The 19,270-nt window shown below is 35.2% G+C and overlaps 1 protein-coding gene and 1 long non-coding RNA gene across 4 annotated transcripts in view; one reads left to right on the top strand and one right to left on the bottom strand.

Annotated features, from left to right (window-relative positions):
- Window positions 1-19,270, bottom strand: part of LOC126881977 (farnesyl pyrophosphate synthase) — a 140,242-nt gene that overhangs the window by 106,790 nt on the left and 14,182 nt on the right. The window lies entirely within an intron of this gene.
- On the top strand, window positions 4,814-13,284 carry LOC126881984 (uncharacterized). 2 transcript variants are annotated; one of them, XR_007697070.1, is made up of 2 exons: window positions 4,814-5,250; window positions 12,805-13,284. It is a non-coding gene; the product is annotated as an uncharacterized LOC126881984 (long non-coding RNA). The 2 variants fall into 2 exon arrangements; XR_007697069.1 differs by lacking the exon at window positions 12,805-13,284 and adding an exon at window positions 5,339-5,819.

The raw sequence follows: 19,270 nt of genomic DNA, 5'->3' as shown, positions 1-19,270 counted from the left end.
TTGCATTTTGAAGTTTTTTATATTACACAAACAGTTTTTTCACAACTAATTTAATATTGGAGCTTGAAATTTTATGGTAAGTGTATTGTATTTTGCCATTTATTTTTACAATATATGTGTTACAATATAAGTTTCCGCCAAAGTGAATAAAATGACAAAAAGAAAATATGTTATTGAATTTTTTTATAAATTGTTTATGTATTTATTAATCACTAATTATATTAAAAGAATTTATCAAATGTAGCTGTAATTCTGCACCAAAATTTTAAAGCAAAGCTTACATTTGACATTATATTTATTTGATAACGTCAAATTTTATACGCTCTGAGCTTCGTTGGTGGCGCTCCTAGCGGATTACTAATTCAACTTTCACCGGTAATTTTTAAATTTATTATTTAATTGTTATCGCTTAATATTTACAATGCAAAAAAGTAATTAAATTGTAATCGATTTTTTTAAGATTTTGCTAATCATTTTGACGTTCTATTGATAAAATATGAATTTCTTCGGATACTTTCACAATTATCGTGTAGATAGCGCTAAGATTAATAGAATAATTTATAATTACATATTACGGAACAGTAAAAAAACTTAAAACGAAAATTGAAAATTGAAAAAAAAACTTTTTTTCAAAATAACTTAAAAATTGTTAGAGATACCAAAAATCTTAAACAATAAAAAAAGTCGGCTTTACTTTTCTGAATATTTTATATTTTTTTGTTTTTCTGTAAGACAAAAACTGGTTAAGATTCGGTGTTTCTAAATTTGCATACACTCGTGATAAGTGACTCGTTCAAGCCCTTTTAACTACAGCTCTTTCAAAAATAAGGACTTTGAACCGATGAAACTTACAGATCATATGATCAATACATACGCGAGTAAGAAACTTGTAAAGTGGTAACAATTTAGTTCATTTGAAATGCTAATTAGGGGGTGATTTTCCCGATTTCTTACCAAAAAAAGGGACCAACTTTATTTTGAGCCTAACTTGTTTACTTTTGATGCACTTTTGATTTTTTAAACACTTTAAAAAAGTTAAAATAAGTTTTCCCCAAAAAAGTGCTTCGTTTTTTGGTTATGGCACGTTAAAATATTCGATTTGGAATTTGACGAATATGAACCTATTTTTCATTAGCTATAACTCTGCTTCTACTAAGTATAGTGACCTAGTATATACACCATGTTTTTCACTTTTTTACGTGCTATATTTTTGATAAGAATTTTTTCCGACCAAATACTTACTTTTTGAGTTATTTGAGAAAAACTGTCTGAAAACGTGGTTATTTTGTAGAAAAATTAACATATTCACTCGCAAATAACTCGAAAAGTATTAACTTGGTGAAAAAACTTTATAGAACAAAAGTTGCTTAGAATTAGTCATTTTATCCATTTCCGGACTTATTTCGAACATATATTTTTCACCACCAAAAGGGGGCGAAACTCACCCCTAGATCAAAAGCACACATCGGCACAATATCACTTTTTTCCTTTGACTTGTTGCCTACATGTATGTGAAATTTCATGTCAATCCAAGCGGTTCTTTAAAATTTAGAGGTTTTGCAATATTTTATCTTTAAAGAACGTACTTACTAATTTACTTTACTTTACTTTATAATTTATTTTGGATTTCTTAGGTAGGAGTGGTTATCTAGTCAAAAGAAGGTTATCAGGAGTCAAGTATGTTTTCAATAATACATATTACTAAAACTCTAAACTTTAAATTGCATATGGGGAAAAACATTTTGACTGACTTTTTATGAACTGCAGTTGCATTATCCAATGATAGTAGCGAGACTTGTATTCACGTGTTTCGGGAAATTAACGATGGTGTTGATACTTTATCACTATAGCAATTAATTACTATTTATAATAATCTCACAACGAAATTGGTCAATTTCAAAACAAGTTTAAAAAAATATAATTAAAAATATAAAATACGCAATTATTTAAAATTAAATAAACCATGGTTCACAGTGATACTTAATACATCTATGGACCATGAAAAAACGCTGTAGTATAATAATAGATAAACGCAATAATAAAACCAGTTTTTCACTGCAGAATTCAGAATTTTTGTCCAATTATTTATACATATTGACAAATTATTGTGTAATTTAGATTAACTCTTTCATTATTAAAAATCAAAAATGAATAACCATTTTCAATTTCGTTGCAAAACGAAAATACAGCCGAACCATATTCCGGTCCAATCAGAGAGTGCTGCAAGCACCTCTACCGGTTTCGAAACTTATTAGTCTCTCATCAGGAGGCACATATGCTGCTCTCCCCGATCCAACCAAAACAAACCCCAGCGTGCAGTCCCGAATTGCAACGAACGAAATGGCATAGATGCCCTAGCGGCAACTGCTAGCAAAAGACTAAGTTTTCACTCTAATGGCACATAACATATCCCACCAGAATGAAAACAATGGGAACCTTCTCTGGTTACACCTCCGAGGCTTCTACAATTTGCAAGCCATACGGATGCTGAGACTAAGGAAGATGAGGGAATTCTACAATTTACAATTCACGTCACATCTGCTCAGCGCGGTAAAGTTCCAACGAGACTGGTTCCCTTCATACTCCACACAGAGTAAATGTAAATCAAAAATGAATAACCATTTTCAATTTCGTTGCAAAACGAAAATACAGCCGAACCATATTCCGGTCCAATCAGAGAGTGCTGCAAGCACCTCTACCGGTTTCGAAACTTATTATTCTCTCATCAGGAGGCACATATGCTGCTCTCCCTGATCCAACCAAAACAAACCCCAGCGTGCAGTCCCGAATTGCAACGAACGAAATGGCATAGATGCCCTAGCGGCAACTGCTAGCAAAAGACTAAGTTTTCACTCTAATGGCACATAACATATCCCACCAGAATGAAAACAATGGGAACCTTCTCTGGTTACACCTCCGAGGCTTCTACAATTTGCAAGCCATACGGATGCTGAAATTAAGGAAGACTTCCCTCCCTCTTCCCTCATCTTCCTTAGTCTCAGCATCCGTATGGCTTGCAAATTGTAGAAGCCTCGGAGGTGTAACCAGAGAAGGTTCCCATTGTTTTCATTCTGGTGGGATATGTTATGTGCCATTAGAGTGAAAACTTAGTCTTTTGCTAGCAGTTGCCGCTAGGGCATCTATGCCATTTCGTTCGTTGCAATTCGGGACTGCACGCTGGGGTTTGTTTTGGTTGGATCAGGGAGAGCAGCATATGTGCCTCCTGATGAGAGACTAATAAGTTTCGAAACCGGTAGAGGTGCTTGCAGCACTCTCTGATTGGACCGGAATATGGTTCGGCTGTATTTTCGTTTTGCAACGAAATTGAAAATGGTTATTCATTTTTGATTTACATTTACTCTGTGTGGAGTATGAAGGGAACCAGTCTCGTTGGAACTTTACCGCGCTGAGCAGATGTGACGTGAATTGTAAATTGTAGAATTCCCTCATCTTCCTTAGTCTCAGCATCCGTATGGCTTGCAAATTGTAGAAGCCTCGGAGGTGTAACCAGAGAAGGTTCCCATTGTTTTCATTCTGGTGGGATATGTTATGTGCCATTAGAGTGAAAACTTAGTCTTTTGCTAGCAGTTGCCGCTAGGGCATCTATGCCATTTCGTTCGTTGCAATTCGGGACTGCACGCTGGGGTTTGTTTTGGTTGGATCAGGGAGAGCAGCATATGTGCCTCCTGATGAGAGACTAATAAGTTTCGAAACCGGTAGAGGTGCTTGCAGCACTCTCTGATTGGACCGGAATATGGTTCGGCTGTATTTTCGTTTTGCAACGAAATTGAAAATGGTTATTCATTTTTTATTTACATTTACTCTGTGTGGAGTATGAAGTGAACCAGTCTCGTTGGAACTTTACCGCGCTGAGCAGATGTGACGTGAATTGTAAATTGTAGAATTCCCTCATCTTCCTTAGTCTCAGCATCCGTATGGCTTGCAAATTGTAGAAGCCTCGGAGGTGTAACCAGAGAAGGTTCCCATTGTTTTCATTCTGGTGGGATATGTTATGTGCCATTAGAGTGAAAACTTAGTCTTTTGCTAGCAGTTGCCGCTAGGGCATCTATGCCATTTCGTTCGTTGCAATTCGGGACTGCACGCTGGGGTTTGTTTTGGTTGGATCAGGGAGAGCAGCATATGTGCCTCCTGATGAGAGACTAATAAGTTTCGAAACCGGTAGAGGTGCTTGCAGCACTCTCTGATTGGACCGGAATATGGTTCGGCTGTATTTTCGTTTTGCAACGAAATTGAAAATGGTTATTCATTTTTGATTTACATTTACTCTGTGTGGAGTATGAAGGGAACCAGTCTCGTTGGAACTTTACCGCGCTGAGCAGATGTGACGTGAATTGTAAATTGTAGAATTCCCTCATCTTCCTTAGTCTCAGCATCCGTATGGCTTGCAAATTGTAGAAGCCTCGGAAGTGTAACCAGAGAAGGTTCCCATTGTTTTCATTCTGGTGGGATATGTTATGTGCCATTAGAGTGAAAACTTAGTCTTTTGCTAGCAGTTGCCGCTAGGGCATCTATGCCATTTCGTTCGTTGCAATTCGGGACTGCACGCTGGGGTTTGTTTTGGTTGGATCAGGGAGAGCAGCATATGTGCCTCCTGATGAGAGACTAATAAGTTTCGAAACCGGTAGAGGTGCTTGCAGCACTCTCTGATTGGACCGGAATATGGTTCGGCTGTATTTTCGTTTTGCAACGAAATTGAAAATGGTTATTCATTTTTGATTTACATTTACTCTGTGTGGAGTATGAAGGGAACCAGTCTCGTCGGAACTTTACCGCGCTGAGCAGATGTATTACGGTTGAAAATTTAGTAGTAACGTTTGTTGAGTTTTGGTTGTTTATAACCGATTATTTTGTCCTTGGAGGATGTATAATTTGTATGTTTGGATGTATATGCTTTTTGTGTGAGTCAGTGAGAGAAGATTTTTGTTGTAGAGTTTTTTGTTTTGAACGCCTTGTTAGAAAATCAACAACGTTCATTCTTTTCAATAAACATTTTTGAGAAAGCACTTGAAGCCTGGTCGTCGATTTGGATTCCCAGTTTTTTTAATTGAAATGGTACTTTTTCAATCCTTTGGTGGGATGTACTGGGAATTCTCTTATTGAGGTATCCGTTGGTGTGCTGGAAATTTGGGGCACGTAAAGATTTGTCTTGGAAAATCCTCTAGAGATTAATTCGATGTTTATTGATGGCCAGGCTGAGAGTCGTGTAATAGACCCTTTTGTATGTTAAAGGTAAGCTGAAGTCATTTTTGTTCAGTTTATTGGTTCTCAGTTTTAAGAAGTTAGTTCAGTTATTTTTATTTTCTTTTTCTTTTGCTAGGGTGTTCCGGTAGTACAAAATTGTATGTATTTATCGATCCTGTTTAAAGAAGTAATAGAAGTACATTTATTTACCAGTTTTACATTTATTCAGTATATTGGAAATAATAAATTTGGCAGATTTATTTAGAAGTTCGATATTTGACGTGACATTTTGACAAAATTTAAGGAAGATTGCAGTGTGTTTATCCAGGCAAATGATTTTTTTTTATTGAAGGAAATAAGGACGGTAATAGATTTTATTTTATTTTATGGGAGAAAACAAGAAAGAACAAGGTACAATTTAGATTGGGTTAAGGGGTCTAAAAAGGGGACTAAAATACAATGATTTTTATATTTATGTGAAGGAAACAGCTGGTTCTGGTTTATTTTTTTTTTAATTAATTACTTACTTTTGTTCTTATAAACTATTGAAATCAAAATTAATATTTGTATGTAAAAAGGGACTTAAAATTTTGTTGACATTATATTCTCTATAGTTATCTAGTGTTTTATTTGAACTGTCATGTCTCATGCTCATCTAAATCAAACCAACTAATAATATAAAAATAATTCCGACTGAGAAATAGCTGTGGTACATTTTTGGCGGCCAACTTAAGGGGCTTTTCAACCACCCGAGATTTTTCTTTTTTTTTAGATAGTTCAAGTAAGACATAGGTTACGTAGAGTTACAGGAGTTGAAAATTAATAATCAAAAGTTAAATGTACTTTTATTTAAAGTGAGGTAGAGGTTTTCTTGTCTTATTTTTTTGTGTATTTTAATTTCTCTAAAAGAAAATGTCGTTTAAACTTGATGTTGACCGTTTGGTCAAAGACGAACTTGAAGTTGAGTTGCAAATGAGAGGTATTATTTTGACTAATTGTAAGGTAGAAGAGTTAAAGAGTACTTTGCGTAGTTGCCTTGTTTTAGAAAAATTTGGCAAAATCCCTAACTTTGATTTACCTCCTGATATTCCTGCTGAGTTGACAAGTTGTGAAAATAAATTAAAAGAGATTCTGAATATTATTAATGCTTTTACAGGTACTGCAAACCAAATAAGAAGGATTGAGACTAAGTTTGCACATCTTTCAGGTAGATTGAACCGTATTCACAGTACAGACACTGATGAAATGTCAAAGCGTTCTGCATTGTTAAAGAAATTGATGGATTTGATAGGTGAATATACTACTAAGTCTAATGTTTTGAAAACTAGTAATGTTGTTTCTGTAGAGATGCCTACTGATCCTAATTTTTATCATCATATTGATTTATCAGGTCTTAATTTAAATGACCCTAATGGTAATTCTACCCCTACTCGAAATATTTCTGCACCGAATGTGAGTAACCAAACAAATCAAACTTCGAATTCAACAGTTAATCCCATTGTTTTCTTGCCATCTAATAGTGACTTTCCTTCAGAACCTGTATATAAGTGGGGAATTAAGTATTCTGGTAAACCACAAAATTTTTCTGTTTTTCTTGAAGAAGTTGAGGAGTATTGTAGGTCACGTAATGTAAATAAAATTCAGTTATTTTCTTGTGCTAGAGATTTATTTACTGGTAACGCTTTAGGTTTTTATAAATTGTATAGGAACTATGCTAGCAACTGGGATAGTTTAGTGAGCTTAATGAAGGAAGAATTTACCCTTTCTGCAGATGAGATCTGGCAGGATATTCTTCATACTACTCAGGAATCTAACGAATCTATTGGTATGTTTGTTGCCAAGATGACCAGTAAGTTCGAACAAATGCCAACACCAGTTCCGGACAGTTTAAAAATGCAGGTGTTACTTAAAAACATTTTACCTTTTTATCAGGAAAGATTAACTTTAGTCGAAGTAAAGACTCCTTTTGATTTAATTGACTTGTGTCGAAAAATTGAGAAAACTCGAATTAATATTGAGTCGTTTAAGCCTTCTTCTAGTAGTAGAGCGAATTCTTCTCATCACGTTGTACAAGAAGTAGAGACGTTTGTACCTAAATGCTGGCGCTGTAATGAGTATAGTCACGTGGTTAAGGACTGTAAGAGGCCAAAACGTGTGTTTAGATGCTTTGGTTGTAACAAAGAAGGTTTTACTAAAAATAATTGTCCTCAATGTAATTCACAGAATCGTAGCAATAATTTTATCTCGAATCGGAATAGACAGTTAAAGGTCGAAAAGGAAGAAGGTAGTGATAATTTTTATTCATTTAAGTTAGTTTTAGATTATATTTTAGCACAGAGTAATGACAGTGAATGTCCTTATGTAGAAGTTGATATCTTAGGTAAGACAGTATTCGGTTTATTGGATTGTGGAGCCAATAAAGTTTTTGTAAATATGCCTACATGGGAGATTTTACGTAGTTTAGGTGTACATTTAAAAACTGTTCCAGATGGGTCTTGCAGAGTTGCGGATGGTAGTCAGAGTCCTTTATTAGGTGTAGCTTCGGTGCCTATAAAACTTCGTGAAGTTGTTAAGGTAATTGATGTTTTCGTTTGGCCACAGTGTAGACACTCTTTAGTACTAGGTGTAGATTTCTGAGTGCGAATGGGTATTGTACCAGATTTACTAAAAGGAGAGTGGTTTTTCTCTTCGGAAGTTATGAGTGTTCCAGTGGTTAATTCGATACAATCGGAATCTGAACTTCTACCAGAGCAACGTAAACAGCTTAACGAACTCGTTGATTCTTATTTTTCTAGTATCGACCCAGACAAATTAACTTGTACTAATGTAGTTCAACACAAAATTGTAGTTAGTCAACAAGAACCAATCAAGCAGAGGTTTTATCCGGTATCACCAATTAAGCAGGATATGATCAACAAGGAGCTGGACAAAATGCTGAAGCTTGGTGTTGTCGAACAGTCACACAGCGGATGGTCTTCACCAGTGTTGCTGGTACCTAAAAAGAATGGGGAATGGCGTTTTTGCGTTGATTTTAGGAAAGTAAATCGTGTTACTGAGCGTGATGCTTATCCTTTACCCTATATAAATAGCATTTTAAGTAAGTTAGGTGGAGCTAGATATTTGTCAACAATGGACATTAAGAGTGCCTATTGGCAGGTGGGTCTTACTGAAGAGAGCAAGCAGTACACGGCGTTTACTGTGCCAGGGCGTGGACTTTTCCAGTATTGTCGTATGCCTTTCGGATTGCACAACGCTCCAGCTACGTTTCAAAGATTAGTAGATAATCTATTAGGTCCTGAACTCTCTGAGTATGTTTTTGTGTACTTAGATGATATATGTCTGGCTACGTCAACTTACGATAAACATGTCGAAGTCTTGACAGAAATCTTTGCCAGATTGAAAAAAGCCAATTTGACCCTTAATAAAGAAAAATGTTCTTTCTGTGTGTCAGAACTTAAATACTTGGGTTATGTTGTTAACTCTAGTGGTCTGTCTGTAGATCCGGCAAAAGTAGAGGCCATTGTGAATCTTCCACGACCCACCAATGTCACTGAAGTCAGAAGAGTCCTTGGAGTTATAGGATGGTATCGTAAGTTTGTAAATAGTTATTCAGATCTTATTTCACCTTTGTGTAGATTATTACAAAAGAACAAGAAGTTCGTTTGGGACAAAGCTTGTGAGGAAGCTTTTCAGAGTATTAAAGACGCTCTTGTCTCAGCACCTATTTTGTCTAGTCCTAATTTTGACAAACCTTTTTACGTACAAACTGATGCGTCAGCGTATGGTCTTGGAGCTGTCCTTACTCAAAAGTATGATGAAACTGAACATGCAATTTGTTATTTGTCTAGAACTCTAAATAGAGCCGAGAGAAACTATAGCAGTGTTGAGCGTGAATGCCTCTGTGTTTTGTGGGCGTGTGAAACTTTACGAGCTTATCTAGATGGTTATAAGTTCTACGTAATCACTGATTGCTACTCGTTGTTATGGTTGGACAATTTGAAGGACCCTCAAGGACGACTTGGTAGATGGGCCTTACGTCTGCAACAGTTTGACTATGAAGTACTGCATCGCAAAGGTAAGGATCACATAGTTCCTGACACCCTTTCGCGAGCTTTAGAACTACCTGTTGATAGTGTACATATGATAAATTCTGTAGAAATAAGTAATGTTCAAGCAATAAACCCCGAATGTGACGAATATGATTTTTCTTCTACCAGTGATAAATGGTATAAGAAAATGTGTAATAATGTAAATAAAAATCCTTTAAAATTTGTCAGATGGAGACTAGCAAATAATAAGTTGTATAAATATATTGATCAAGATTTTCCGAGTTTAAGAGATGATTGTGAATATTGGAAACTTGTAGTTCCAAAAGATTTTCGAGATAAGATACTTCAGAGGTGTCATGATTCTTGTGTTTCAGGTCATTTAGGTATCTACAAAACATTTCATCGTGTATCTCGCCTTTTCTATTGGCCTTTTATGAAAATGGACATTACGAAATATACACACACCGGCAAAATTAGCCGAACACGTTAAAAATGGGACATGTTTGATGTCTCGTATTTCATAAACAAGTGGTCCGATTTGAGTGATTCTTTTAGTATGTTATAGCCTTATTATTTAAGAATATCGGTGTAATAATATTGTTGCTAGACAGGTAAATGTCATTTTATACCGGGTGTAACAAGCATACTGTGTTTTTTTCTTAAAGTTCGGAACACCCTGTGGAATATTTCAGCATATATAAAATATTAAAATTAAAACTCGATTGTAGAATTATGCTTTCTTAACATTATCTTTTTTGATTCATCTGCTTATGTTGGAAAATAAAAAAGTTATATGCTTTAACAACTAACCATGTTTTTTATCAATAAATCCTCATAGTAGGGGAGAAAGTATGCTAAATTTGCAATTACGCGAGCGTTCTTGGAACCTGGAGTGGATTATGAAGAGTGGGTGCTACAACCAAAAAAAGTTAAGTTAAGTTTTCCATAAAGTGTGGGGTTCTTAATTTTTCAATTTAATTTTCCATTTCCACCAATCGTTTTTTCCGATTATAGCGCCATTTACCCATAATAGGAAAAAATGTTTCGAATAAAAGTTGTTATTTTTACGTCAAGGATCCAAATCTGCAATAAAAATTGGGGGCTCCTATTTAATATTTTAATGTAACCCCCCACCCCACCTCCGTGGGGGGTCGTGTTTGGTGCCATTCGGTAGATTTTTGAAAAATATTGAATAGGTGTATTTTGCAATTTTACGATCTGATGTTCATTTCGCAAAATATCGCAGGGTTCGTATTTATAATTTTTAATTTACCCCCCACCCCTCTACGTAGGGTGTCACGAGCCCCCACGGAGGTGGGGTGGGGGATTTAATTTAAAATCTTAAATAGGAGCCCCCAATTTTTATTGCAGATTTGGATTCTTTACTTAAAAATAAGCAACTTTTTTTCGACATATTTTTTCGAATTATGGATAGATAGCGCTATAATCGGAGAAAAATGATGATGTCCCCCACTTTATGGAAAACTTAACTTACCCTTTTTCTGATTTTAGCACATACTCTTCACAATCCAATAGGTCCCCATAACGCTCGAGTAACTGCAAATTTAGTATACTTTCCTCCCCTACTACGAGGATTTATTGATGAAGAACATGGATAGTTGTTAACGCACATAACTTTTTTATTATCTCCCACAAGTAAATGAATCGAAAAGGAAAATATTAAGCAAGTCTAAGTCTACAATCGAGTATAAATTCTAATATTTTACATGTGCTAGAATATTCCACAGGGTGTTCCGAACTTTAAGAAAAAAACACAGTATGATTGGTACACCCGGTATAAAATGGTATTTACCTGTCTAGCAACAATATTATTATAACGATATTTTTAAATAATAAGGCTATGATATACTAAAAGAATCACTCAAATCGGACCACTGGTTTATGAAATACGAGACATCAAACATGTGCCATTTTTAACGTGTTCGGCTAATTTTGCCGGTGTGTGTATAAGGAAATGTGAGGTTTGTTTAAGGACGAAGCCTGAACAGAAAAGTCCTGCAGGACATATGGGACAGGCTGTCGAACCCACAAAACCTTGGGAGATCATCAGTATGGACTTATTTGGACCATTGCCCAGAAGTTCAGCTGGTAATACTTGGATTTTGGTAGTTACTGATAAGTTCAGTAAATTTCCTCTTTTATTCCCTCTGAGAAAGGCAACTGCCACTTCTATAAGTAAAATTTTAAAAGAAAATGTATTTCTTTTGTTTGGTGTTCCCAGAGTCTTAAAATGTGATAATGGAAGTCAGTTCAAAGGTAATATTTTAAGATCTTTTTGTCAAGAGTTTGGAATCAGATTTCTTTTTACTCCAAATTTTACCCCTCATCCAAACCCTACTGAACGAATTAATCGTATCATGAAAACCATGTTGATGGCTTATGTTAAAGATAATCATAGGTTGTGGGATGTTAATTTACCTGAACTAGGTTGTGCTATTAGAACTGCCAAACATGAGGTGACAGGTCAAACACCATACTTCATTAATTTTGGTTGTGAGATGATGACTCATGGAAGTGAATATCATCTAAAAATAGGGAATGAAGAAAATAAACAACGTGTGTATGATCGTTCTAAAAATATGAATAGGTTGAGAGACTGGGTTAAGAAGCGGATTGATAAAGCTTCAGATAACACCAGAGAAAGATATAATTTAAGAAGAAGGGATGTTCATTTTAAGGAAAATGATTTAGTTTGGAAAAAGAACTATGTTCTTTCTGATAAAGCTAATTATTTTACATCTAAGTTTGCTGATAGATTTGTTGGACCTTTTAGAGTAAAGCGTAAGGTTGGTTATTGTACATATGAATTAATAAATGATAATGGTAAGTCTATTGGTCACTGGCATGTGAAAGACTTGAAACCTCACCCACAGAACTCTGATAGCCACGTTGAATCGGATTCTGATGTAGATAGTGTAACATAGTATGTATTTTTAACAAGTTTCTTTGGGATTCAATTCAAAGAAACTTACATTTTCTTTCCGGAAGGAAAGGTGGAGTTATTACGGTTGAAAATTTAGTAGTAACGTTTGTTGAGTTTTGGTTGTTTATAACCGATTATTTTGTCCTTGGAGGATGTATAATTTGTATGTTTGGATGTATATGCTTTTTGTGTGAGTCAGTGAGAGAAGATTTTTGTTGTAGAGTTTTTTGTTTTGAACGCCTTGTTAGAAAATCAACAACGTTCATTCTTTTCAATAAACATTTTTGAGAAAGCACTTGAAGCCTGGTCGTCGATTTGGATTCCCAGTTTTTTTAATTGAAATGGTACTTTTTCAATCCTTTGGTGGGATGTACTGGGAATTCTCTTATTGAGGTATCCGTTGGTGTGCTGGAAATTTGGGGCACGTAAAGATTTGTCTTGGAAAATCCTCTAGAGATTAATTCGATGTTTATTGATGGCCAGGCTGAGAGTCGTGTAATAGACCCTTTTGTATGTTAAAGGTAAGCTGAAGTCATTTTTGTTCAGTTTATTGGTTCTCAGTTTTAAGAAGTTAGTTCAGTTATTTTTATTTTCTTTTTCTTTTGCTAGGGTGTTCCGGTAGTACAAAATTGTATGTATTTATCGATCCTGTTTAAAGAAGTAATAGAAGTACATTTATTTACCAGTTTTACATTTATTCAGTATATTGGAAATAATAAATTTGGCAGATTTATTTAGAAGTTCGATATTTGACGTGACATTTTGACAAAATTTAAGGAAGATTGCAGTGTGTTTATCCAGGCAAATGATTTTTTTTTATTGAAGGAAATAAGGACGGTAATAGATTTTATTTTATTTTATGGGAGAAAACAAGAAAGAACAAGGTACAATTTAGATTGGGTTAAGGGGTCTAAAAAGGGGACTAAAATACAATGATTTTTATATTTATGTGAAGGAAACAGCTGGTTCTGGTTTATTTTTTTTTAATTAATTACTTACTTTTGTTCTTATAAACTATTGAAATCAAAATTAATATTTGTATGTAAAAAGGGACTTAAAATTTTGTTGACATTATATTCTCTATAGTTATCTAGTGTTTTATTTGAACTGTCATGTCTCATGCTCATCTAAATCAAACCAACTAATAATATAAAAATAATTCCGACTGAGAAATAGCTGTGGTAGATGTGACGTGAATTGTAAATTGTAGAATTCCCTCATCTTCCTTAGTCTCAGCATCCGTATGGCTTGCAAATTGTAGAAGCCTCGGAGGTGTAACCAGAGAAGGTTCCCATTGTTTTCATTCTGGTGGGATATGTTATGTGCCATTAGAGTGAAAACTTAGTCTTTTGCTAGCAGTTGCCGCTAGGGCATCTATGCCATTTCGTTCGTTGCAATTCGGGACTGCACGCTGGGGTTTGTTTTGGTTGGATCAGGGAGAGCAGCATATGTGCCTCCTGATGAGAGACTAATAAGTTTCGAAACCGGTAGAGGTGCTTGCAGCACTCTCTGATTGGACCGGAATATGGTTCGGCTGTATTTTCGTTTTGCAACGAAATTGAAAATGGTTATTCATTTTTGATTTACATTTACTCTGTGTGGAGTATGAAGGGAACCAGTCTCGTTGGAACTTTACCGCGCTGAGCAGATGTGACGTGAATTTTAAATTGTAGAATTCCCTCATCTTCCTTAGTCTCAGCATCCGTATGGCTTGCAAATTGTAGAAGCCTCGGAGGTGTAACCAGAGAAGTTTCCCATTGTTTTCATTTTGGTGGGATATGTTATGTGCCATTAGAGTGAAAACTTAGTCTTTCATTATTGTGGGAACATACAGGGTGTTTGGTAAAGAATGGGCCATAGGTTAACCGTATAAATTCCTGAAGTTAAAATAGGTGGATTTAAGCTAACTTACCTTAGTACGAAAGTTGATAATAACCGAAATACAGGGTGTCAAAGGTAAAATTTTTTTTTATATTTTTTGAATATTTCCTGACAGGCATGGAACAACAACACGAAATTTGGTACGTGGTGCTGGTACTGTACACCCTACTAAATTATGTTAAACAAACATTGCTGGCGGGGCAACGTGAATGGTTGACCCTTCCCAATTTCTACGCCACTGGCGGAATTTCTATTCTAGTGCAATTTTTGGATTCTCCAATACTTTCTATGTAAATAATATACTCTTCATTCGTATCGATAAAGCGATTAGTTTTCGAGATATTTGAAGCTAAAAACGATAATACATAATTCAAAATAACTGCATTCTCATTTTTAACTTCAAATATCTCGAAAACTAATGACTTTATCGTTACGAATGAAGAGTATATTAATTGCATAGAAAGTATTGGAGAATCTAAAAATTATGCTAAAATAGCAGTTACGTCAGTGGCGTAGAATTTGGGAAATATCAACCCTCCACTTTCCCCTATAGTACGCCTCTGGCATTAACCAGCAACGATTATTTAACATAATTTAGTAGGGTGTACAGTACCTACACTTTCTGCCAAGTATGACACGGATATGTCAAATTGTTTGAAAGTATTATTTTTTTTAAATAATTTATTTCTTATTTAAAACTTTATGGTACTTTATAACTTTTTGATATATCCTTATGATACTTGGCAGAGAGTGTAGGTACTGTACATCCTACTAAATTATGTTAAATAATCTTTTCTGGTTAATACCAGAGGCGTACGACAGGGGAAAGTGAAGAGGTTGACCCTTCCCAAATACTACGCCACTGACGTAACTGCTATTTTAGCATAATTTTTAGATTTTCCAATAGTTTCTATGCAATTAGTAATCTTCATTCGTACCAATAAAGTGATTAGTTTTCAATATATTTGAAGTTAAAAATGAAAATGCAGTTATTTTGATTAATGTATTATGCTCCTTCGTCTTTAGGTTCAAATAACTCGAAAACGAATCGCTTTATCGTTACGAATGAAGGCTATGTTATTTACATAGAAAGTATTGGAGAATCCAAAAATTGCACTAAAATAGAAATTCCGCCAGTGGCGTAGAATTTGAGAAGGGTTAACCATTCACGTTCCCCCGTCGTACGCCTCTGGTAGTAGCCAGAAACGTTTAACATAATTTGGTAGGGTGTACACTACCAGCACCACTTACCAAATTTCGTGTTGTTGTTTCATGCCTGTCAGGAAATATTAAAAAATAAATAAAATAAAAGTTTAACTTTGACACCCTGTATTTCGGTTACTATCAACTTTCGTACTAAGGTAAGTTAGCTTAAATCCATCTATTTTAACTTCAGGAATTTACGGTTAACCTATGGCCCATTCTTTACCAAACACCCTATGTCCCACCGAATTTTAATTAATAGCTGAATAAGTGATAATATGGTAACTAACCACCTTCTCGTATTTATCCCATTCATATTAATTGGTTCCAGACTGACTATGTCAAGACTTTTTTAACACAATAGGAAGAAATTGTTAAGCTATCAAATATTTCTGAAATGAAGCCGAGGAAGAAATGGGGAAGGTTTTTCTTTACGATGGAATTTTATTATCACCATTAAATGGTGATTAAATTTTATTTAATACCAATGGGACATATATGACCCATATGTTCTACAGATAAAAGGACACGCAACAATTTTAATTATTTTGTATACATTCGCAATGGCTATTAAAATTAAAATTTTTGTCAAAAATAACTATGTATTAACAATAATTTTAAATAATAATACTTAATTAGCATTCTCTTATTAATCAGTAATTGACGCAGTTTTCTTACTAATTACTCCATTTAAACAAAAAAAAAACAATAAAAACCTAAAATTATTAGATGATGATCTGATTAGCAAACTATAAAAATAGTTAGACAATTAGTCAATTTGGTTTTACTAACAAAAATTGACCACGCTTTATTTCAACTTCTTTTTTTTCTATAAATATTTTGCAAAAAAAAATTATCACATCGCCTAATTCATTAACAAATTTAAGCTGATGAGCATATTGTCAGGATGTTTTGTTTTAGGTCAATTTTAAATTTATTTCCTCCCATCAACAATGCTAAAAAAATCCGAGCTTAACCCAGTAAATAGATCATTTGCAGCAAACCTTTGATCTTAACCAATAAGGTTAGTGTCATCTGACCTGGGGAAAATAAAACATTTAACAACAACAGCAACGCTTCAACAACAACATGAACTAAACATATCTACATTCAATGCAACATTCTTGTCTCTTGTCATCATCATCATGGCTTTACAGCTCTTCGTTGACCTTGGCACGACTTTCCATTCGTTCCTATTAAATGGTCCCTCTTCATCCTCTTATGCCAATTGTTTTAAAATCCTCTTGACTTTTACCAGAAAGCTTGTCAGAAGAGGAGAAGGAATGCTTATATGGTCAATATAATATCTAGTTTCCTCAGAGTTATAAGTACATTTTGTGTGTTGTATACAGGTGCCTTTGTGTTTTAACGATATATTGCTTTTGATAAATATTAAATATTGTTTAAATCAATAAAAATGGAAGAAGCTAGTACAAACAGAAAGAGTATAATGTGAAAAGTTCTCAGAAAAGTGAAGCAAGGAAACAATTTTTCTTACACGTCGCCAACGAAGAGGCTCTAAAAGATATTGATGAAGGCATCTCAATAAATGGAGTCAAGCTCAGTAACCTGCGGTATGCAGATGATACAATAGTGTTTTCTATACCATAGAAGGGCTGCAAAACTTAATGAATAAATTAACGGAAACAGGTAGAACATATGGATTAGATATAAACACCAGCAAAACCAAGCTAATGATCATCAGCAAGCTAAACATAACTGGAGCAAATCGGTATGTGAACCAAATGAGAATTGAACGTGTCTCACAATATACCCTATTCCACGAACATATGCCTGTTTTGGATTACTTCGACAACGAATATTTTACTATGCAAAATAAGAAGAACGAAAGTAAATTGCAAATTACATTGTTGTTTATTGGAATAATTATTAGCACCATTTACTTTTGTCCTTCTTATGTTGCACAGTAAAATATTCGTTGTCGAAATAATCCATAACAGGCGTATGTTCGTGGAATAGCCCATACAACTATTTGGGAACTATAATCAATGAGTCGTGGGACAATACTCAAGAGATTAGATGTCGCATCGGAAAAGCAAAAAGTGCATTCTTGACTATGAACTCTGTGTTCAAGAGCCATGACCATGACCGCACTCTAAAAAAAAAAATAAGGCTCCTCACATGTTACGTGTACTCAGTGCTTCTATACGGAGTAGAAACGTGGACATTGAAGGCAGAAACTCTATCGAAACTTCAGGCTTTTGATCTATGGTTGTACAGAAGGATCCTGGAGATATCATGGACAGACAAAATCACCAATGAAGAAGTACTACGGAGGATGAACACAACCGCAGATTTAGTCAACCATAAAGTCGCGTTTACACGATGGCAATTGGCGAGGCAATTGTCATTGGACAATTGTCATCACGTGGTTGCGGATTGTCGGAGGCCAGTCCAGTTGAAAGAAAAGATGTTTAGACGGGGCCAACTATTGCCATGGCAGTAGACAGCTAAAAAATGGCCGACTGTTCGTCATCTAGAGGGAACTGGCAAAAAACAAGACAGCACTACTGGCTTACACCGTTCACACGGCGCCAATTGTCGCGACAATTGAGATTTCGAGTGGTGGGGGGCTCACTGGGCGCAGCTCATTGTCCTCAGTCTACTCCCGAAGACAACTGAATTTTGGGCCAATTGTGAGGGCATTTGGCAAGGCAATTGGCCTGAAGTATTTACACGAAGACAATAATTTCATGCCAGTCAGTTGTCTTCTGACAATTGTCTCGCCAATTGCCATCATGTAAACGCGACTTAAGGGCCGTAAGCTGTAGTACTTTGGACATATAATGAGAAATCAAGGCAGATACGAGCTACTCCAATGAATTTTTACAATGTAAAATTGAAGGAAAAAGGTCCCCAGGATCAATATCCTGGCTTGCTGGTATAGAAAGACCTCAACACAACTATTCCGTATAGCAACCAACAACGTCATCATAGCCAGAATGATCGCCAACGTTCGGAACGGACAGGCACCCTAAGAAGAAGAAGTCGTCAATGAACGAATTCACAATTTTCGAAAATGCATGATTGACTACCTACATCAGTGTTTCCCAAACTTATCTAAAGCGCGACCCCTTTTTGTTAAAAAAATTGTTCACGACCCCCTACTCATCACCCAAACCAAAATAGCGACAAAAATAGCGTGCCTAATTTACAACTGATGGTTTCTCAAATTTTATTTTACTTTACTGTTTAAATTCAAACTAAATACATTTAAAAAATTAAACAATTATTTTAATAATTGCGATCTGTCCCACTAGTACACTAGTAGTACTTCTGCCAGACTAGCATTTACAATAAAAATAAATAATATAAAGTCGACTGCACATTGTACACCGCGACATCTTTGTGTCTACATCACAATACTTTTCCATGATATTCGCGAAGGCTCTACTTCTTACTTCGCTACTAGATGGCACTCTGGAACGTTCTCGTAGCCTCGTTTTGGCTTTATATAAGCGGCGATGTGCAATGAGACCTCAGTTCGAAACAGCACGTTGTGGCGAATGCAACGGTATTAAGTAATGAGTAAATATTTTGCGACTTACGTATTCCCGTTTACGTATTTACGTCTACGATAAATTACAAATTATGGATAAGTTTTTAAAAAGAAGTGCAGAACCATCTACGTCTGAAAGTGGCAGTAATAAAAAGAAAAACAGACTTTACAGTGATGAATATCTTAAATATGGTTTTACCATTATTTCCAATAAACCACAATGTGTTATTTGTGGAGAAGTATTGTCAAACGAAAGCATGAAGCCATCAAAGTTACTTCGACATTTAAATAGCAAACATCCAGATAAAAAAGACAAACCCGTAGAATTCTTTGAAAGAAAGCTGAACGTCCTTCACAAACAGCAAGATACTTTTCAATTGGCAACCACTACTAACGAAAAAGCATTATTAGCAAGTTATAAAGTTGCTTATCGCGTTGCCAAAACTAGTAATCCGCACACAATTGCTGAAA

This window comes from Diabrotica virgifera, chromosome 3 (assembly GCF_917563875.1).
Source record: "Diabrotica virgifera virgifera chromosome 3, PGI_DIABVI_V3a".
In the NCBI taxonomy this organism is placed as follows: domain Eukaryota; kingdom Metazoa; phylum Arthropoda; class Insecta; order Coleoptera; family Chrysomelidae; genus Diabrotica; species Diabrotica virgifera.
The sequence above is the reverse complement of the archived record's forward strand: the minus strand, read 5'-3'. Positions and strand labels throughout refer to the sequence as shown.